The sequence below is a fragment of the Ranitomeya imitator genome, chromosome 2, assembly GCF_032444005.1.
Source record: "Ranitomeya imitator isolate aRanImi1 chromosome 2, aRanImi1.pri, whole genome shotgun sequence".
Classification (NCBI taxonomy): domain Eukaryota; kingdom Metazoa; phylum Chordata; class Amphibia; order Anura; family Dendrobatidae; genus Ranitomeya; species Ranitomeya imitator.
The window spans coordinates 275,308,694-275,332,448 of NC_091283.1; the positions used below are offsets into that span (position 1 = coordinate 275,308,694).

The 23,755-nt window shown below is 43.9% G+C and overlaps 1 pseudogene; it reads left to right on the forward strand.

Annotated features, from left to right (window-relative positions):
* LOC138666401 (zinc finger protein 585A-like) overlaps nucleotides 1–14,371 on the forward strand; it is an 81,241-nt pseudogene extending 66,870 nt beyond the window's left edge.
* The last annotated feature ends 9,384 nt before the right edge of the window (nucleotides 14,372–23,755 follow it).

Genomic DNA, 23,755 nt, shown 5'->3' on the forward strand with positions numbered 1-23,755 from the left:
GTGTAGACGGCTGTGAAAGTCTTGTGCTCAGTCTTGTTTTATCCACCAGTATTATATGATTTATACTTGTGTAATGAGAACGGTGGAGATGGCAGGATTAGAGCTGATCATAGATGTGACTTCTCCATCTGTCTGTGACTTTTACAATATTTGTTTCAGGGTGAAGCTCTAACCCATATTAATACTACAGAGAAATATGTGACAAGTGATGAGGTGTGTAAAGAGGAGATTCCTACATATCACTACCCAGGTGAGTAGTATCCACGAAATGCAGAGAAGTCACAGATTCTTCTTAGTCACTGGCTGTGGCTACTTTATCGGTTGTGTAGTGTGGTCGTTTCATGTGATCACCATTTTTGCCTCTAGAGTAGAACATTCTCCTCCATCCAAAAATGTTCAAATGATTGTGCGAAAGCCCTTTCCTATTGAACTTACAACCTGGAGGATCCACCTACCTCAAGGGATTAGAAGATTCTGTCCGTTACCTGCCCAGTTTTGTAAACTACAAAGCCATGTCGGAGCCAGAGAAAGCTTGCACAACAGCAAGGGGGCATGAGCTGAATGCTTTCCTGGAACCATGAAGGAATAATCCAAGCTGCAGCCTTTACTGCTGGAGTCTTGCGGACTGCAGTTATGAGAGTCAGGATCAAGGAAGTGGTGCGGGACCTAGGGTAGTCAGAAGAGACAAGGAGGCAAGCCTGGACCACGGCTAGAGAAATGCTGTCGGGCCCACTAGCCACAAGGTACCAACAGTTGGCATCTGGGGTGAAGTCGCTGCGTGCAACTGGCAGCGGAGATGGGAGTCCATAGAAGAGTTTAGGACCCGTCTCATTCAACCAGTGGGCTGTAGAGGTAGAACACTTGCCTTGAAGGCTGCAATAGCTGATTGCTGGAACCAGTTGTCACATTCCTCAAAATGGAGGGGCAACATTGCTGGTATGCGGTGGGTGTGATCCCAGAAGGAAGGGAGCAGGATGAACCCTTCTTGAGGAATGAACTGGCCTGGGAGAAGCTCCTCTATTCCGCTTGAGACCACTCCCGAGAGATCATACTGTGCTTTGGGTTTTCCACCTCCTATGCGGGAGCAGGTGATGGTGCAGGTGACAAAGAGTTCTGTCACCCATTTCTATATGCACATTAAAGACTTGTATGTGGCACTGTTCACACTTTGGCAATGCACAGCATCTAGGTTAACAGCCTAGTAGTCACACCCTTCTATTAGATCAGGCGGGCTGAAAAACGCTATCAAAATGCATCCCATGTGAACAGTCAAACCTGAGGAATTGGAGAAGAATAATCTCACACCTGAAGAGGATTATTGCATTACCCTCCTTAAAAATAGTTTCCTTTCTGTGCAAATTCTGCAAAGCCTTTGAGTGTAGGAGTACATCAAATAAATCTTAAAAATATTTGAATGAAGCCCCCCAGTTGTTGCCTTTCATGGTTCTATGGATGACCTTTCTTATAATGTTTTCCTTGCTCTGAACTTTTTCCAAACCCTTTAAGAGTGTAGAAGTACATAAACTACACTTGCAAAATATTTACTTTAAAAAAAAAAAATAAAATTCTGGATTGAGTTAGTCATCCATACAGTTTAACACATTTTGCGTAATATTACCGTGTTTAAATAAACAAACAAACAAAAAAATACTTGGACTGGTACAATTCTCTAAATATGTTTGCTCCAAAAATTTACTTTTTGTCATGCATACTGTATAACCTGGTTGGGTGAAATTTTGTTTGTTTGAAATGAAAAAAAAAATGGCCTGCTACAGGTGTGCACATTTGGTCCTTCGCTACTCGGTCCTCAGCCGCCACTGTTTGCTATTTGTCCCGGTGTGGCGTGCCCATCTTATACCAGCATGTGTCCACTATTATGACGTGTGCACTTACAAACATGGTTACTGTGATTGTCCACTTAACATCCAATATGTGGACAATCGCTTGTGCTCAGGGATGCTACATTTCCCTAACCACACACTGAGTGATCATTGTGGAGGCTGGGCCCGAATCCCACACTGGCATGGCACATGTGATACCGACACGGAGGAAACAGACTCCGCTGAAGCTAATTTGTCTAGGAGACAAACCGCACACTGCTGCAGAGTTATTGACAGGAATAACAGACCAAACAGATCTGTGGCTCTCGCCGCAGACCCTACAACTTGGCAAGCTCACACATGTACTTTGCTTGTGTAAGATGACTGACTGAGGTAGTCGTGGGTGAGTTGCTGCTTCTGCACACTCTGGCACCCTACAAACAAAACGTGTCTCCGTTCCAGAGTGCTGCTGTGTGTGGGGTGCATCACACTTGTAGCCCATATTCCTCCACTGACTTTATGCTCCTATCTTCCAGAATCTTCACAATAAACAATCCAGGGGACACTGAATTTGTTAAATCAGTCAAACTTTTAATTGCCAGCTTTTGATCATTACTAGTGATGAGCGAGCATGCTCACCACTACTCGGTGCTCGCCTGAGTATCTCACTGCTCGAGATGCTCGCAGCTCGACCAGTATTTCCAGGGTTGCTCGGTGGGAGTTCGGCTCCCCGCCCTGAATGTTTGGCTCTCTTTTTAGATAGTTAATGAACATGCAGGGATTGTTTGCCACACACTGTAATGCCGCAGCCATGTTGGTTGTGGCATTACAGTGATTGGCTGGACACACAGCGTCATCAGGTCGATACCAGACCTGACGCTGCCATGCTCATCAGTTGCTCCGGAATCAGTGTAGGGAGAGTTGCTGCTGAGCTAGGGAGAGATTTGCTTGGTTTTAACTTAGTGTTGGTATGCCATATCTAATACACATATCCATCTCAACTAACAGTCCTTCTGAGGACTAATAAAGCTGCATAGATATCAGTCCTAGGCAGACAGGCAGTGCATGTGGCAGACTTCAGTGCATATAGCAAGAGAGTCCATTCCAGTTCTGTCTGCTACTATTACAGATATTTGCAGACATAGCCTCAGGTATCGGGGGACCAGGAATAAATTTTTTTTTTTTTTTTACAGGCCAGCTATTTCAAACTGTGGCTTCTCCGTCACCCGGGTCATATATAAGTTCGCTCCAAATTCAGCCATTTGTAGAGAACGTGAAAAATATTGTTCTCCATTTAAAATGGGCAAGGCGCGTGGCAAGGTACGGGGAACTGGACATGATGGTGCATGCAGAGGCCGTGGGCAAGCTGAAATTGTGCCACAAGAAACACCCACATCTTCTCGTCCGACCTTCCTGTCCGAATTACTAGGGTACCGCAGCACACTTTTGAACCCAGAGCAGTGTCAAAAGGTTGTTGATTGGATAGCAGATAATGGTTCCAGTCACTTTGCCACCACCACCACCCTGTCTTCCACTCTGTCAAATCTCAGTAGCCTTGAGTCTGGACCACATATTCCTCCCTGATCCGACTTCCTCCCACCATGCAGAGTGCCCAGAGACAACTGATCCCAAACTTGGACACTACGAGGAGCTGTTCACTTTTCCAGTTATAGATTCGGGCCTTTCGTCTGGTCCACTTGAAGCGGGGCAAGAGGAGTTTGTATGTAGCGATGCCCAAATATTTGAGCAGCCACGGTCACACGAAGGCGATGGTGGGAAAGTGTCACCAGAGGTGGACGGTGATGAGACACAATTGCCAGTAAGTCAGGAGGAGGACCATGGTGTGGAAGTGGAAGACCAGGTGGTGGATGATATAGTAACTGACCCAAGCTGGCAGGAGGACATGTAGAGTGAGGACAGCAGCACACAGGGGGAGGGAGATGTAGCACCCCAACAGGCAGGAAGAAGCAGTGTGGTGGCCACAGACAGAAGGCGGGCAACCATTCCCCATAACACTAACACGACAGAAGTTGCCAGTCCAACTGTTAGGTCTTCCCTAGTCTGGTTGGTTAGACTCTGCCGATAACCCCAAAAAGGCCATTTGCACCATCAGCCAGGCCAGCATCAACAGCGGTAGCAAAACTACCAGCCTAACCACCACCAGCATGATCAGGCACATGGCAGCAAAGCACCCGACTTTGTGGGCCGAACCTCAGGGTTCAGGAACACTGCAGGTGACCACTGCTTCTTCCACTGTTATGCATGCAAGCCAATCCCCTGTCCATGGTGCATGCGAAGATGCCTCCTGCCCTGCACCTGTCATTGCACACACTCAAGTAGCACCATCGGCAAGCACGTTCACGTCCTTGTCCCAGCACAGAGTTCAGTTGTCCATACCCTGGTCATTCGACGCAAGCACAAATACGCAGCCAAGGCCACACTACTAAATTCCCACATTTTGTGACTGCTTGCGCTTAAAATGTTGTCTTTTAGGCTTGTGGAGACAGAAGCTTTCCGCAACCTGATGGCGGACGTCCCTCGGTACTCTGTCCCCAGCCGCCACTATTTCTTCCGGTGTGCCATCCCCGCATTACACAAGCACGTGTCCCACAACATTAGCCATGCCCTCAACAATGCAGTTATTGGGAAAGTCCACCTAACCACGGACACGTGGACAAGTACTTGTGGGCAAGGATGGTACATTTTGCTGACGGCACACTTTTAACATAGTGGAAGCCGGGACCCAGTCGGACCTTGGGATGGAACACGTCCTCCCGATGCCGAGGATTGCGGGCCCTAGGTCAATCAGGGTTGCCCCCACAGTCCACAGCTCCTGCACCTCCTCCTCCTCCTCCTCCTCCTCTTCATCCTCCATCTCTGAAATCAACTCATCAGTCAGAAGCTGGAAATACTGCAGCACTGCCTCAGCCAAGCAGCAACAGGCTGTGCTGAAACTCGTATGCTTAGGTGACAATCCGCACAATGCTGAAGAGTTGTGGACAACTCTGAAAGAGCAGGCAGATCTGTGGCCGACACAGTTGAACCTACAGCCAGGCATGGTCGTGTGTGACAATGACCGGAACCTGGTGGCGGATCTGAGACGACGCGAACTCACACACTTACCATGCCTGGCCCATGTGCTTAACCTCGATCGAGTTATGGCAGCTTCTAGTCTCCTATGGAGGCTATTGGAGCATGCAAAAAAAAAGTTTTAAAAAATATAAAAATATATAAAAATTCAAATCGCCCCATTCAAACTAAAACAATAATAAAAAAATACCCATATTTGGTATGGCCGCAATTAATAATCGCCCGATCTATTAAAAAAAGTATGGATTGACCTGATTGCTAAACGGCATAGCCAAAACGCCAGAATTTAAATTTTTTTTTGGTTGCTGCGACATTGCATTCAAATGCAGTAATGGTTGATCAAAAGATCTTATGTGCACCAAAAAGGTATCAATACAAACATCAGCTTGGCACGCAAAAAATAAGCCTGCACTCAACCTGAGATCACAAAAAATGGGGATGCTACGGATATCGGAAAATGGCGCAATTGTTTGGTTTTTTTTCAACGTTTGGAATTTTTTTTCAGCACTTGGATAAAAAAAAAGCCTAGACATCTTTGGTGTCTATGAACTCATACTGACCTGGAGAATCATAGTGGCAGGTCATTTTTAGAATTTATTGAACCTAGTAAAAAAGTCAAACGAAAAACAAGTGTGGGATTGCACTTTCAATTCCTGCAATTTCACCGCACTTGGAATTTGTTTCCTATTTTCTAGTACATGACATGGTAAAACCAATGGCGTCATTCAAAAGTACAACTTGTCCCGCCAAAAACAAGCTCTTACAAGACCATATTGACAGAAAAATAAAAAGTTATGGCTTTGGGAAAAGGGGAGCAAAAAACGAAAACTCTAAAATGAAAATACCTCCGGAGTTAATTATAGGGTTTCCCTACGTCAATTTTTGGAGGGGTCTCCCATTATAATAACCAGTAAAGGCTAAGTCTACAACTGAGAGCTGATATTAATAGCCTGGGAAACTCTATGGGTATTACCCCCTTTCCAGGCTATAAACATCAGCCTACAGCTGTCAGCTTTCCCTCTGCTGGTTAGGAAAATTAAGCCCATGCAATTTTTTCAGAAAACAAATGATTTAATTAAATACATGTACAGTAAACTTCACACACTTTACTTATTATATATGTGACTGACATCGTTATATCGATCTATTCTATCTGTTCTTTTATGGCGGGTCCTGCTGTGATTTTACTGTACGTTGCAGGTTTGTCATCTATCTATTTATGTGTGTGTGTATGTATGTATGTATGTATATATATATATATATATATATATATATATATATATATATATATATATATACATACCAAAAGTTTGGACACACCTTCTCATTTCCTTCACCATTTCCAGTGACTATCTCTTGAAGCTCATCAAGAGAATCCCAAGAGTGTGCAACGCAATCATCAAAGCAAGAGGTGGCCACTTTGAAGAATCTAGAATATAAGACATATTTTCAGTTGTTTCACACTTTTAAGTATATAATTCCACATGTGTTAATTCATAGTTTTGATGCCTTCAGTGTGAATTTACAATTTTCATAGTCGTGAAAATACAGAAAAATCTTTAAATGAGGTGTGTCCAAACTTTTGATCTGTACTGTACATATACAGTGGGGCAAAAAAGTATTTAGTCAGTCAGCAATAGTGCAAGTTCCACCACTTAAAAAGATGAGAGGCGTCTGTAATTTACATCATAGGTAGACCTCAACTATGGGAGACAAACTGCGAAAAAAAAATCCAGAAAATCACATTGTCTGTTTTTTTAATCATTTTATTTGCATATTATGGTGGAAAATAAGTATTTGGTCAGAAACAAAATTTCATCTCAATAGTTTGTAATATATCCTTTGTTGGCAATGACAGAGGTCAAACGTTTTCTGTAAGTCTTCACAAGGTTGCCACACACTGTTGTTGGTATGTTGGCCCATTCCTCCATGCAGATGTCCTCTAGAGCAGTGATGTTTTTGGCTTTTCGCTTGGCAACACGGACTTTCAACTCCCTCCAAAGGTTTTCTATAGGGTTGAGATTTGGAGACTGGCTAGGCCACTCCAGGACCTTGAAATGCTTCTTACGAAGCCACTCCTTCGTTGCCCTGGCGGTGTGCTTTGGATCATTGTCATGTTGAAAGACCCAGCCACGTTTCATCTTCAATGCCATTGCTGATTGAAGGAGGTTTGCACTCAAAATCTCACGATACATGGCCCCATTCATTCTTTCATGTACCCGGATCAGTCGTCCTGGCCCCATTGCAGAGAAACAGCCCCAAAGCATGATGTTTCCACCACCATGCTTTACAGTAGGTATGGTGTTTGATGGATTCAACTCAGTATTCTTTTTCCTCCAAACACGACAAGTTGTGTTTCTACCAAACAGTTCCAGTTTGGTTTCATCAGACCATAGGACATTCTCCCAAAACTCCTCTGGATCATCCAAATGCTCTCTAGCAAACTTCAGACGGGCCCGGACATGTACTGGCTTAAGCAGTGGGACACGTCTGGCACTGCAGGATCTGAGTCCATGGTGGCGTAGTGTGTTACTTATGGTAGGCCTTGTTACATTGGTCCCAGCTCTCTGCAGTTCATTCACTAGGTCCCCCCGCGTGGTTCTGGGATTTTTGCTCACCGTTCTTGTGATCATTCTGACCCCACGGGGTGGGATTTTGCGTGGAGCCCCAGATCGAGGGAGATTATCAGTGGTCTTGTATGTCTTCCATTTTCTAATTATTGCTCCCACTGTTGATTTCTTCACTCCAAGCTGGTTGGCTATTGCAGATTCAGTCTTCCCAGCCTGGTGCAGGGCTACAATTTTGTTTCTGGTGTCCTTTGACAGCTCTTTGGTCTTCACCATAGTGGAGTTTGGAGTCAGACTGTTTGAGGGTGTGCACAGGTGTCTTTTTATACTGATAACAAGTTTAAACAGGTGCCATTACTACAGGTAATGAGTGGAGGAAAGAGGAGACTCTTAAAGAAGAAGTTACAGGTCTGTGAGAGCCAGAAATCTTGATTGTTTGTTTCTGACCAAATACTTATTTTCCACCATAATATGCAAAAAAAATGATAAAAAAACAGACAATGTGATTTTCTGGATTTTTTTTTCTCAGTTGGTCTCCCATAGTTGAGGTCTACCTATGATGTAAATTACAGACGCCTCTCATCTTTTTAAGTGGTGGAACTTGCACTATTGCTGACTGACTAAATACTTTTTTGCCCCACTGTATATGTGTGTGTGTGTGTGTGTGTGTGTATTGAAGAATATTTCCGTGGAAGATATTGGTAAATGACAGAAAATTACTCTGTCAAAGCTCATGTTAAACTCATATTGCAATCTTATGGCATTCGGATGTCAATCGGATGCTAAGTGTGAAAAATTGGATTGTACTCTCATGAAAATTGCATGGCACTTGCATGACACTAGTCCTACTTTTCTGGACTGAAATCGGAACTTTTTTTTCCATGGTAATGGGTGCCAGCCCTTAACACCTAACTCATGAAGCCATTGTCCCCTGTAAACAAGCAAAAACAAAAAACAACAATATCTCTCACCTGTCCAAAGTTGAAAGATTCCAGAGTTTCCAACACCATAATCCATCTGTGTGCTCATCTTGCTCATAATAATAATATAATCTTTATTTATATAGAACCAACATATTCCGCAGCGCTTTACAATTCAACAGTTCACGTATAACAGTTATAACAAAGTAAATGATAATACAATAATTAATGCAACTAGATTGAAGACCCTGCCCATAATAGCTTACAATCTACAATATGGTGGGAGTGACACAAAGTACAAGGGCTTATTTACAATGATGGCCAGCCATCTTGAGGAATTGGGGGTAGAGAAAGTTTGGATGAGTTAGTCACCAGCCAATATTTGTAGTGCTTTTGGGTGCGATGGAGTTTGATGGAGGGTTATGAGGCAACCGCTCCCGCTGAAGAGCTGGGAAATATGACTCCCTGCAGCGAAAGCAGGTGGAGCGCCCCCGGACGCAGGGCCGCGGGTTACTCGGTACCGGTCCTCTCTGTCTCAGTTCTAGGGCTGTCACGGTGGCTGGACCCGGTCCGTGACCCTGCTAAGGGGCGTCCAATAAAAGGGGTGATGAAAGTCGGCTAAAGTTTCGTGACGCCACCTGTGGTGTTCGGTCAGGTCGACCGACGCTTGGGGTCTTTCCACTGCGAAATCAAGCTTCGTCTATACTGCTCCCAGGTGAGCCCGATGACGTAAGAGCCCTCCTGTCTGGACCCGTCTGGTTGGAACCTTGGGGCATCCCATTCAAAGATCACCCCCTCATGACTCACGTCTAACGGTTCACCCATAGATGTTGGTAGCAGGGGCAATATCCCCTTCATGGCGTAAAGGGCCGCCACCACAATCTCAACGGTGGGAGACCAGTCATAGATGGGACTGGAGCGGTCACTGGAGCTGGGTCGATCGGTGGGGCAGGGTCGCTTTTGGTACCTGCGTCTGATGTGGTTCCACCGATGTCGATCGGCTCCGCTGACAAGGACACTAGAGTCTGCTGCGGCTCTGACCACGGCTCTCCCGCTGCGATCTTCTTGCACAGCTCCGACTTCCGTTTCTTCGCCGTTGCCGACCACACGTCTGGAGTCGGGAGGTCCGACACCTCCAGTAGCGGCAGGCTCTGGTTCGCCTCTGGTGGGCTGAGGGGGTCCTGGGTTACTTCGTCGCGGCTCAGGTACCCGCTGGTCGCCGTCTCTACTCCTTCATCTGCGGCAGCACACACACGCGGCTCCTCCATTTTCTGGGGTTTGAGCTCCTGCATTCCTGAGCTCGTCATCCTGCAGCCGTAATCGGAGGGGGCGGTCGCTACTTTTGGCACCGCTTTCGCGATCTCCTCCCATGACACGCCCTCCTTCTGCGCTCCGCGTGGCAATGGCGGTGGTTTTATTGGGAATCTTGGCGGCAATTAACAATGCACAGTCTTTTCAATAAATCACAGTTCAAGCACAATTCCAAGGCACACATGACCCAATTCTTCAGGCTTAGGTACGATCCTGTTCGTGACTCCAAGTTGGAGCGCCCCCAGACGCAGGGCCGCGGGTTACTCGGTATCGGTCCTCTCTGTCTCAGTTCTAGGGCTGTCATGGTGGCTGGACCCGGTCCATGACCCTGCTAAGGGGCGTCCAATAAAAGGGGTGATGAAAGTCGGCTAAAGTTTCGTGACGCCACCTGTGGTGTTCGGTCAGGTCGACCGACGCTGCTTGGGGTCCACTGGGGTGATGTGATGGCTGCTAGATGGTATACCTTCCCACAGGTGAAGTATATCCCTAGGGCTTCCCAGTAATGTAGGTGACGATGGTGTGAGGTGCAGTCAATAACGGGGACACAGGGTTGCAGTCTCTTTACCTTTTACTGAAGACTTCGGGATCCGCAATCCAGAGCACTGTCAACAGGGCTGTCTGAGACTGGCCGGTCTGAAGGCACATCCAGAGTTCCCTTTGCAGGTGGAAATCAGTGCCTACCACTAGCACCTGTGTGTTGTAGTTCTTCCCTGCTGAGCATTCGGGATAGTCCTCACAACTTCTGTTCTCGTTCTTTCTCTTTCTTTCTCTCTCTCCATCCCTCAAGTTTATCTGGATAGGACGCACCCGTTTGACGGGAAGGCTCGGAGCTATTTTGGGACCCTGGAAACGCCCCTCTCCACGTGTGCCCCCTATGTCTGCTTAGGTGATATATGGTAGACAGCCAACCTATAATTAACTGTCCTGCGGTATTTGAAGTAAGGCATAGAGTCAGTTACTTCCTCGGTGTTCCGGTCACCGGCTACGCGCCTCAGTAGGAAGTTGCCTTCTCAGGACACGACTCCTACTGGCTCTCCTTTGTGCTTGATCTCGTTTCTCACTTTCCACAATATCCTTCTCTTTGTGTCCTTTCTTAGGATACTGCCGCAAGGTAGTGCAGGCGCGGTTCCGTTGCTTTCTGTTCGTTCTGCTAGGCCCCTGTCAGGAACCTACCCCTGACAGGTCCTCCCTGGACTCTCCCAGGCTGCGTTCTGTTCTAACTTCCTATCCAACCCCCAGTTTTACCAGTGTGAGGAGTAGCCTAATACATAGTGCCTTTTGCTCCCCCTGGTGGCCGGAGTGTGAAGTGTAATGTGTGACTGTGATACCTGGTCAGGTGAACTCCTTTAGTGCAATCAGACATAACATCACTCCCCTTTTAGGCAGAGCGACATTACTGCACCGACCAGGACTCTGGGGCGCTGCACAGGCCTATGAACTGTGATGACCTCAGTGAGATCATCACAGTTCACCTTGAGAAATCAGGGTGCAATGAGTCATTCTCACCAGGTTTTCAACTTGAGCGGTCGCTTCGGGTCACCGCTCATGCTGATGAGCAAATGTCACACAAATGGATTACGGAGCGGGACACTTTGGATTCTTTCAACTTTGGACAGGTGAGGTGATATTTTTTTTTCATATTTGTTTCTTTACAGGGGACAATAGCTTCACTGGATTAGGTGTTAAAGTGAGTATAATATGATTTTTTTTATTTTTTTTTTATTTTGTACTTAGAATAAAATTATGTAGACAGCAGGGGCTGAATACAACTATCAACATTGTCCCCTGTTCACGCTGTTCCGAGGCAGAGCAGGATACAATGATGTGAGCTGTTTACAACACCCGGAGACGGGAATCAGTACCGCTGATTCCCAGGCACCGGTATGTGTGACAATGATGACACACAGATGTCATCCGTGTGCCATCAGTGTTCACGTGTGCAAGATGTTTCGTGGCCCGTGCCTGCTGCTAAAAAAACAGTTAGGTCAGCGTGCCTTGCCCACAGACACATGGTCCGTGGAAGCACATCTGTGTGCAGATACATTCACTTGAATGTATCTACGTGTTTAAGTGTCTCCGGTACATATGAAATCTGTCACCACATACCAGAGACGCTGACATGTGAAGCAGGAATTAAGGGGTACTCTCATTTCCAAGATCCTATCCCAAAATATAGTAGGTGTAATAAAAATAGCAAATACCTCCAATGAGAAATGTGGTATAGTTTTCCTGATTCTCTGTCGCTTACCCCATGTCCAGGGCATTACAGTACCTTAGTTGTTAGTGGTCATAACCATGGATAGCTAACAGTCACTATATCAATGGTAGTAACCATGGATACCTAACCTAATGCAATGCCCTGCACATGGGTTGAGCAACATAGCGAGTCAAAAGAACTATACTACATATTTCCTAATATTATTATTACACCTACTACATATTGGGATAGATGATCAGAGATGGGAATATCCCTTTAAGAATCTTACATGATTTTATGGTGTATATTTTTATTCGTTGCTATAGATTGTAATGTAATAATGCTTACTTTTAATCTTTATTGCTTAAAAATTTTCTACATTTGTGTATTATGTTTGTCGATTGTACTTTAGAGGTTCAGTACCATGGGATTTGTGAACAGGTGGCTCACCGCTGTCTTAGGTCATACTGTCATTATACTTTTGAGTTATATAAAATTATGTATATAGAAATGATATAAAATATAATGCATTGATATTGAAAAATAAAATCAGTATTATTCTTGGCAGATGACTGTGGTGTCAAACCGGATACCTATGAAAAGCATGCCATTATTCCAGCTATACTTCCAGCCCTTCAGAGCAAAAATCAGTCATCGGAGCCTTTTCAATCAGTCACCTATTTGGATTCATCACAGACTGTTAAGCAGAATGAAAGCAGAAAAAGTGATGTTGAACATCAAATAATTCCCACAGAGAAGAAACCATTTTCCTGTTCAGAATGTGGGAAATATTTTAAACAGAAGTCTAAATTGCTTATACATGAGAGAATTCACACAGGAGAAAAGCCATTTTCATGTTCAGAATGTGGGAAATGTTTTAACCAGAAGTCAAATTTGCATGCACATTACAGAAGTCACACAGGGGAGAAGCCGTATTCATGTTCAGAATGTGGGAAATGTTTTTTCAAGAAGCCAGATCTTCTTAAACATCAAAGAATTCACACAGGAGAAAAGCCATTTTCATGTTCAGAATGTGGGAAATGTTTTAACCAGAAGTCAAATTTGCATGCACATTACAGAAGTCACACAGGGGAGAAGCCGTATTCATGTCTAGAATGTGGGAAAGGATTTAGCCAGAGACCAGATCTTCTTAAACATGAAAAAACTCACACAGGAGAGAAGCCATATTCATGTCCTGATTGTGAAAAATGTTTCATCCAGAAAACACATTTCCTTATGCATCAGCGAATTCACACAGGGGAAAATCTATTCTCATGTTCAGAATGTGGGAAATCTTTTATCCGAAAATCACATTTACGTATACATCAGAGAACTCACACAGGGGTGAAGCCACATTTATGTCAAGAATGTGGGAAAAGTTTTAACTGCAAATCAGTTCTTCTTACACACCAAAGAAATCACACAGGGGAGAAACCATAGCCATGTCCAGAATGTGGGAAATGTTTTATGCAGAAATCAGCTCTTCTTACACACCAAAGAATCCACACCAGAGAGAAGTCATATTCATGTCCAGCATGTGGCAAATGTTTCAACCAGAAAGCACAGTTCATTATGCATCAGCAAACTCTCACAGGAGAAAAGCTATTTTCCTGTTCAGAATGTGGGAAATATTTTAAATATAAATCTAAATTGCTTGCACATGAGAGAATCCACACAGGAGAAAAGCCATTTTCATGTTCAGAATGTGGGAAATGTTTTAACCGTAAGTCAAATTTGATTACACATTACAGAATTCACACAGGAGAGAAGCCGTATTCATGTTCAGAATGTGGGAAATGTTATAGTAAGAGTACAAAACTTGTTGCACATTAGAGAACTCATACAGGGTAGAATCCATTTTTTATGTTAAGAATGTGGGAAATGTTATTCCTGGGAATCATATCTTCTTCATCATCTAAAAACTGATGTAGAGTGTGAAGGAAATAAATAATCAATAAGGGAAATCAATAAGGCAGAGTTACATTTAGTTGACAAAAGGGTGAAACTAGATATACCAGTATTGTAAGCTCAAAGAGGCTTTTGCTGGAGGTAGGTATCAATCCTGGCACCTTAGCTCCTGGATTCTCAGCTTGGAAGGGGGGTTAGCAAATGGTCTATACTAGAAGGAATATCTCCTATAGTCTGTGTAGGAAGAGACAGGTATTTGAAAGGGCACAACTTGGCTCATTGTTCATTTGTAGACAGCATCGTTTAACCACTTCCAGACTTGCGCTGTATATATAAGGAGCCGTAGGAGCTGTGTTCCCGCAAACCGCTGTGATCAGTGATCTGTCATTATACAGTTCATGTCCCTTCCTGGAACAATGTAAAAGAGTAAAAATAAAAAAAAGTTAATAAATTGTAAAAATATGTTTTTTAAAGGTCACTAAATAAAGAACAAAAATAAAAAATATTAATAAAATAAATACATTTATGTTTTAAATAGAATAAAAAGGTCACATACAGTGGGGCAAAAAAGTATTTAGTCAGTCAGCAATAGTGCAAGTTCCACCACTTAAAAAGATGAGAGGCGTCTGTAATTTACATCATAGGTAGACCTCAACTATGGGAGACAAACTGAGAAAAAAAAATCCAAAAAATCACATTGTCTGTTTTTTTAACATTTTATTTGCATATTATGGTGGAAAATAAGTATTTGGTCAGAAACAAAATTTAATCTCAATACTTTGTAATATATCCTTTGTTGGCAATGACAGAGGTCAAATGTTTTCTGTAAGTCTTCACAAGGTTGCCACACACTGTTGTTGGTATGTTGGCCCATTCCTCCATGCAGATCTCCTCTAGAGCAGTGATGTTTTTGGCTTTTCGCTTGGCAACACGGACTTTCAACTCCCTCCAAAGGTTTTCTATAGGGTTGAGATCTGGAGACTGGCTAGGCCACTCCGGGACCTTGAAATGCTTCTTACGAAGCCACTCCTTCGTTGCCCTGGCGGTGTGCTTTGGATCGTTGTCATGTTGAAAGACCCAGCCACGTTTCATCTTCAATGCCCTTGCTGATGGAAGGAGGTTTGCACTCAAAATCTCACGATACATGGCCCCATTCATTCTTTCATGTACCCGGATCAGTCGTCCTGGCCCCTTTGCAGAGAAACAGCCCCAAAGCATGATGTTTCCACCACCATGCTTTACAGTAGGTATGGTGTTTGATGGATGCAACTCAGTATTCTTTTTCCTCCAAACACGACAAGTTGTGTTTCTACCAAACAGTTCCAGTTTGGTTTCATCAGACCATAGGAAATTCTCCCAAAACTCCTCTGGATCATCCAAATGCTCTCTAGCAAACTTCAGACGGGCCCGGACATGTACTGGCTTAAGCAGTGGGACACGTCTGGCACTGCAGGATCTGAGTCCATGGTGGCGTAGTGTGTTACTTATGGTAGGCCTTGTTACATTGGTCCCAGATCTCTGCAGTTCATTCACTAGGTCCCCCCGCGTGGTTCTGGGATTTTTGCTCACCGTTCTTGTGATCATTCTGACCCCACGGGGTGGGATTTTGCGTGGAGCCCCAGATCGAGGGAGATTATCAGTGGTCTTGTATGTCTTCCATTTTCTAATTATTGCTCCCACTGTTGATTTCTTCACTCCAAGCTGGTTGGCTATTGCAGATTCCCAGCCTGGTGCAGGGCTACAATTTTGTTTCTGGTGTCCTTTGACAGCTCTTTGGTCTTCACCATAGTGGAGTTTGGAGTCAGACAGTTTGAGGGTGTGCACAGGTGTCTTTTTATACTGATGATAAGTTTAAACAGGTGCCATTACTACAGGTAATGAGTGGAGGAAAGAGGAGACTCTTAAAGAAGAAGTTACAGGTCTGTGAGAGCCAGAAATCTTGATTGTTTGTTTCTGACCAAATACTTATTTTCCACCATAATATGCAAATAAAATGTTAAAAAAACAGACAATGTGATTTTCTGGATTTTTTTTTCTCGGTTTGTCTCCCATAGTTGAGGTCTACCTATGATGTAAATTACAGACGCCTCTCATCTTTTTAAGTGGTGGAACTTGCACTATTGCTGACTGACTAAATACTTTTTTGCCCCAATGTATTTGGTATCGTCCCTTCTGGAACGACCTGACCTATATAACTGTCCCCTTCAGTGAACACCGTAAAAACAAAGAAAAAAAAAAACAAGGTAAAAACCTATGCTTTATCATATTGCTGAACAAAAAGTGGAAAAATACGGAATAAAAAAATTCTACTTAAAATTTGTACAGCTGAAAACGTCATCTTGCAGAAAACAAACCGCCATACAGGTCCATCAGTAGAAAATTTAAAAAGTTATAGCTCTCATAATAAAGCGATTCTTTTTTTAATAAAATAGTTTTTATTGTGTAAAAGCACTAAAACATAAAAAAATAAAGGAGGTATCGCTGTAATTGTACTGACCGAAGAATAAAACTGCTTTATCAATTTTACTACATGCGGAACAGCATAAAAAGAAGTGAATTACTTTTTTTGTTTATTCTGCCTCCCAAAAATCAGAATAAAAAGCGATCAAAAAAGTAATGTGTCTGAAAATTATACCAATAAACGTCAACTTGTCCTGCAAAAAACAAGCCGTCACATGACTCTGTCAGCAAAACTATGGAAAAATTATAGCTCTCAAAAAATGGCAATGCAGTTTTTGCAACAAAAAGCGTCTCTCAGTGTGTGACAGAAGCCAAAAATAAAAAAATATAAATCTGTTTTGACAGCACAGCAATTTATCTTAATTATCCACACGTTTATTTTCTGTAAGCCAGGAGGAATAGACTGTTATCTATATGTTGAGTTTTGCATTTACCGTATATACTCGAGTATAAGCCGAGATTTTCAGTTATTTTTTTAGGCTGAAAGTGCCCCTCTCATCTTATACACCAGTCATTGTCCCAGGGGGTTTGTGGGGGAGCGGGAGTGGCGGCTGTCACATCATACCCTCCCGGCGCAGTCTCTGCACATCCCTGCTTCTCAGATAGTCTCGGTGCCGGCAGCTCTTCCTGTGTTCAGAGGTCACGTGGTACTGCTCATTAAAGTAATTAATATGGACGCGCTCCCATAGGCGTGGATCGCATATTCATTACTTTAATGAGCAGTACCATGTGGTCGCTGAACACAATAAGAGCTGCTGACACCGAGACCATCTGAGAAACAGGGACATGCAGAGACCGCGCTAGGAAGTGGGGAGGGTGAGCCATGCGATGTTCACCTGTCCCCGTTCAACTGCCGGGCTGTGATTTCTGCGTCCTCTGGCTGTGACGTTCAGGTCAGAGGGTGCAGTGACTGGGTAAGTGCGTGCCCTCTGCCTGAGCAGTCACTGCAGAGACCCGAAAGACACAGTGGCGCGCAGTGGTGGAACGGGAACCAGTGAATATCGCAAGTGGAAGTGGCCTGAGCCAGCCGCAACATCGGCACCTGGCCGCCATAGCGCGCCTGTGTCCCCACCTTCTCAGGACACCGGCACCTGGCTCCCAGCGACGAGAGGCGAGTATGTAATTTTATTTATTTTTTTTTTTAATCGCAGCAGCAGCATATGGGGCATATTATTCTATGGAGCATCTCATGGGGGCATATTATTCTATGGAGCATCTTATGGGGCCATCAACCTTCATGGAGTAGCATATGGGGCATATTATTCTATCATCTTATGGGGCCATCATTAACCTTTGTGCAGCATTATATGGAGCGTATTTTGTATGGAGCATCTTATGGGGCCCATCATGAACTGTATGGAGCGTTGTATGGGGCTCCTGATTCAATATGGATATTTAAAAACATTTAACCTACTGATGTCTCAATCAATTTTACTTTTATTGGTGTCTATTTTTATTTTTTAAATTTACCAGTAGCTGCTGCATTTCCCACCCTAGACTTATACTCGAGTCAATAAGTTTTCCCAGTTTTTTGTGGCTTATACTTGGGTTGGCTTATACTTGAGTATATACGGTCTGCGTTTGTTCTTCAGTTGGTCAAGAACTATATACTATTGTCATATTAGTCTTAATCTTTGATTTTTGATCATTTTGAATTGCTAATCTTTTCCGCTTATATCAGCTCCTACAACTTGTTATATCCAATTCGAACAAGAAGCCTAAGCCATAGAGTAAAATCCATCAATTTTAATGAAACATATACATAATAAAATCTGTAAATGTTAAAACGGAGCACGTGTCCAATAATTATTGCCTGATATTACTATATACCCTACATGTAATCATGAACCAAGGGGGGAATGTGTAAACCACACACGAAAAATGCGATACAATATATCCATGATAAAAAGTAATACTTTATTAGTGTTACAAAAAATCCACAAGTACATGACAGGAACAAAGAAGATAAAATGCATTCATTGAAACACCTGTAGCTGTTTGGACGCCTCAGCCCTAGAGGCAAGCAGACATTAACAGAGTAATTCTATCAGGCATAAACGTAATTTATTAAAAATCACCCATCCCATATTGTGCATCTATCGTATTTCGCCAGAGTATAAATGACAATATACACGTGCAAAATTGCATTAAACAGACTCTGAAAAGATCACTGGTGTGGGGTTAGGGCAGAAAGGCTGCCGTATTATGCATACCAAGCAGTAAGTGCCATACTATCCATATTTACCTCAAGTGACACAAATGAGCATGCAGTGCTGATGTGTCACCCCCGACGCGCGTTTCGGATGTCCTTTGTCAGGAAGCATGACAGAAGAGACAACACCGAAAATATAAATATCTGCCGGACCGGAAGTGACAGAGCCGTGGACCTGAAATGATGCATTTGCTGCCATGGCAACCCTGGACTCAAGTCAGCATCATGCATGGGAGGAGTACGGTTCAAGCACCAAAGCAACCACCCACACATACAGACGCTGAAAGCAGCCAGGAGTTACGGGGCAGGGCACGAAAGCGTACGGGTCCGCCGCACTGTCACAGGAGGTAAACAAGGTGTAAACAGACATGATGCAATAGTGACGAGAACACAGATTACTATCTATATTATTTCGGCTCACACCTAGCCATGCAATAAACTTTAGATAATGGCATATACAAGTATAGATGTTATAACTGCATAAAATATTGAACACGTCAATCGTCCAGATCTATCTATTATCCTAAAGACCCTGTTTATCGTGTTGACACGCCTATAGCACCATTATCTAACATATTCAATTATCCATAACCTTAATAGGAGTATATGTGTTGCCCTCTCTAACGATAATCAACCATATATTGTCAAGTAGGAAAAATACTAAAAAAAGGGTATACCCACATGTTCATTTATACATTGGTCAAAATGAGAGAGGTCAGAAGAGTGATGGCTTCCCATATAAGGGAAACCATACCTTATAGGTACAACTAAACAAAGCGGTTCCCATGCATATCAGTAATATTCACCCCTCCAACCCCCAATGTTACATTATGACCCATCTTTTCCTGTGCAAACATGTATGGCTATACAGATCAACATTCTAATGCATTTACTATATTTAAAGAGACGAATAGAAAATCTTCTTGCAAGAATAAAGCGTCTACACCCATTAGCCTCGTAAACCCAGTCCGAGGAAACATAAGGAAGATCTGAAGAATAGAAAACATGTATACAAAACACCTAAAATAAAAGAAACACAAAAGAAAAAGTAATTAAAACCGGCTAAAATCAATACAGCATAGGTGCCAACGGGTGCATAGACACGCAGCGGACAGCAATCACAGAAATGTGGCAAAATTCAAATTTTCATTTAGACCATGTGGCTGGACCGTATTAAGGGTCCAGATCCAACGAGCCTCCAGTTGGGCCAGACGTTGGGTGGTCTTACCACCACGTATGCCTACCTCCAATGCATCAATACCCTTGACCCTAAAGCCTCTACTCTCACTATGATGATGTAATTTAAAGTGTTTGGGTATGGTCTTTAAAGTTGTAATATCATCCTCATATGTTGCGGCCTGAATGCCCAACACGTGCTCCCTGACCCGGACCTTAAGTTGGCGTGTAGTAAGTCCCACATAGATCAGGGAGCACGGGCAGGTGGCATAGTATATCACATTTTTTGTTGTGCAGTTAATGGATTTCCATATTGTATAGTTTTTCGAACCACTGGAATCCATAAATGAATCACTTTGATCGATGTTGACATGCCACACAGCATCCGCAGGTGGAACAACCTCCCATAACTTTGTTTTTATTCAAAAACGTTATCAGGGGATCACTGACGTACTGACTCCACGTCAGATATTTCCGAAGGTTTCTGGAGTGGCGGTATGTCATCAGTGGCCTATCCGGTATCAGTTGTGCAATAATGGGGTCAGTTTTCAGGATCAGCCATGATTGACAAAGGGCCCTTCTCACACCATCTGCCTGGGAGTGGAAACCAGTGACAAATCTAATTTTACTAGGTTTCTTAGTTTTTACATCTGACTTGTATAGTAACTCATTCCTGTCTGGATCATCTCCATTGAGTCCCTTTTTAACATAACGTCCAGAAACTTTTATTTTGGTCATATGTATAAGTTAATCGTATGTTCTGGTCATTACTGTTCAACATTTGCATGAAATTCTGAAGGGAATCAAAAGTATCCTGCCAGATTATGAGGATGTCGTCTATGTACCGCGTCCACAATAGGACGCGGATCATAGACCCCCGCTGATCTGACAGGAAGAGGTCCCTCTTCCACAGACCCAGGAACAGATTAGCATAGGAGGGCGCGAAGGCCGCCCCCATGGCTGTTCTTTGGGTCTGCAGGAAGAATGACCCCTTAAAGACAAAAAATTATGGGTCAAAGTAAAATCCAATAATTCCAAAATAAGGGCTCTCATCCCCACAGAAATGCTAGATGTTGTCAAGAAGAAATCAATGGCCCGAAGGCCATCACTATGTCTTATATTGGTGTATAGCGACTCTACGTCAGCCGTCACCAATAGGGTTTAGCGAAACGGATCAAAGTCGAGTTTTGTATGACGCTTTCAGTGCCATTTCTCATCCAATGAAGGTGGACGCAGAGTGTGGGCAGCGTGATTACATAGGTCTCGGTCACCACCATCTTAGAGAAGGGCATTACAGTGATTGGCTTGCTTTCTGCGGTGTCACAGGGGCTATAAAGGGGCGTGCACGCCGACCGCCATCTTACTTCTGCCGATCTTAGCATAGGGAGAGGTTGCTGCAGCTTCATCAGAAGAAGGGATATAATTAGGGAGGGAAGATTAACCCCGAAACTGCTTGTGCTGTAGCGATTTCCACTGTCCAACACCACCTTTTCTTTGCAGGGACAGTGGAGTTTTTTTTTTGTGCATCAGCGCTGTAGCTTATTAGGCTGCCCTATAAGGCTCCCTGATAGCTGCATTGCTGTTTGTATGCCGCTGTGCAAACCAACTGCTTTTTTAAAAGCAAAAATCCTGTTGCTCCTTTCTGCACAGTTCTCTTGTTTCTTTGTCCACACTTTTGTATGCAGCAGTCCTTTTTATTGCTGCCATACATGTCCTTTGATCATTATAGGGAGATTGAAATTGTACTACAGCCCTTGTATTTTTTAATATATCTGCCAGCCACGTTGTGCCACTTACATTGTGTAGTGTAATACACTGGGCCTGTTTTTTGCTGCAGTCTCCCCCCAAAAAAAGTGAGATTTAAATTGACAACAAGTTTCTATATGTCAGTTCTGTTTGTCGTATATCTGCCAGCCACGTTGTGCCACTTACATTGTGTAGTGTAATACACAGGGCCTGTTTTTTGCTGCAGTCTCCCCCCAAAAAAGTGAGATTTAAATTGACAACAAGCTTCTATACGTCAGTTCTGTTGGTCGTATATCTGCCAGCCACGTTGTGCCACTTACATTGTGTAGTGTAATACACAGGGCCTGTTTTTTTCCGCAGTCTCCCCCCAAAAAAGTGAGATTTAAATTGACAACAAGTTTCTATACGTCAGTTCTGTTGGTCGTATATCTGCCAGCCACGTTGTGCCACTTACATTGTGTAGTGTAATACACAGGGCCTGTTTTTTTTCTGCAGTCTCCCCCGAAAAAAAGGGAGATTTAAATTGCCAACAAGTTTATATACACCTTCTACCTTGTTTTACAGTAACATATAACGGTTGTTATTTTGGTTAGATTTTCCCAAAAAATGAGGAAGTCTGGTGGAAGAGGCTGTGGGCGGTCGTTCGGTCGTTGCCAGCTGCTACTGATGGTGGTGGTGGTGGTGGAGCATCTGGTGGTAGTGTGAAAAGCAAAATAGCACCTAAGGCTGGAGGTGTTGAGCCAGCATCATCGTCTGGCTACACAAGGCCTTGAAGGCTCCCTTATCTGGGAGTAGGAAAACAGCTTTTAAAGCCGGAGCAGCAGGAAAAAGTTTTGGCTTTCCTTGCTGACTCAGCCTCTAGCTCTTTTGCCTCCTCTTCAGAAGGTTCAAAATCTAAAAGCAGCGAGTCGTCAGTGGATGCTCCCGGTCAGGAACAAGTCGCTTCCTTGTGTCCTTCACCCAAACCAAAAGTGAAGGATGTGGCAGGTGAAACTACAGTTTACTCCATGGAGCTCTTTACACATACCGTACCAGTGTCAGAAAAGGAAATAGTTAACAGCCCATTACAAAATGAATCGGACATGGAGTGCACAGATGCACAGCCACAGCTAGATTATTATGCTGTTCCATTGACTCAGATCACTACATTGCCCTCGCAGTATACTGAGCCAGAATCTGACCCTGATGAGACTATGGTTCCCCGTCCCGAACGCTATAGCACCTTACACGGTGACACAGAGGAAGGTGCACATGACATTGAAGAGGAGGTGATAGATGACCCAGTTGTTGACCCAGATTGGCAGCCATTGGGGGAACAGGGTGCCGCTGGCAGTAGCTCTGAAGCGGAGGAGGATGATCCGCAGCAGGCATCTACATCGCAACAGCTTTCATCTGGCAGGCCCGTATCTGGCCAAAAACGTTTGACAAAACCAAAAACACTTTTAGGACAGCGTGGCCATCCGGTGAAAGGAGCGTGCAATGTCTGAAAAGGTATTCGATAGTAGGAAGAGTGCAGTGTGGGAATTTTTTAACCAAGATCCGAATGATCCGCGTAAAGTTATCTGTAAGAAATGCTCAAAAGCCTTTAGCAGAGGGAAGAATGTCCAAGATTTAAATACAACGTGCTTGCGTAGACATTTAACCAGCAAGCCTGGACTAACTACCAAATGTCCCGTACCGTTGGTGCACCTGCTCAGAATTAAGGTAGTCAGCAACGCTACATTGCTTCCCTCACTGTAAGCCCACCGGTTAGGACACCACCAACAGCAAATGTGGAGGTATTGCAAGGCCAAAGCAGTCAGGGAATCACAAGGTTCTTGGTAGGAAACATTGTAGGTAGGCCAACATCAAGAATACCATCACCAACCCTCTCTCAATCTGCCATGTCCACCACCACCCCTGCTAGTTCCATCATATGCAGCTCTCCAGTCCAGCTCACCCTACAAGAGACTCTCGTTAGGAAAAGGAAGTACTCATCCGCGTACACAGGGTTTGAATGCCCACATTGCTAGACTAATCTCGTTAGAGATGATACCCTACCGGTTGGTTGAAAGCGAAGCTTTCAAAGCCCTGATGGCCTATGCAGTACCATGCTATGACCTACCCAGTCGACACTTCTTTCTGAGAAAAGCCATCCCAGCCCTCCACCAGCATGTCAAAGACCGCATTGTCCATGCACTCAGGCAATCAGTCAGTAGAAAGGTGCACCTCACAACAGATGCATGGACCAGTAGGCATGGCCAGGGACGTTACGTGTCCATCACGGCGCACTAGGTTAATGTGGTGGATGCAGGGTCCACAGGGGACAGCCATAGAGGGACAGTTCTGCCTAGCCCATGGTCTAGGAA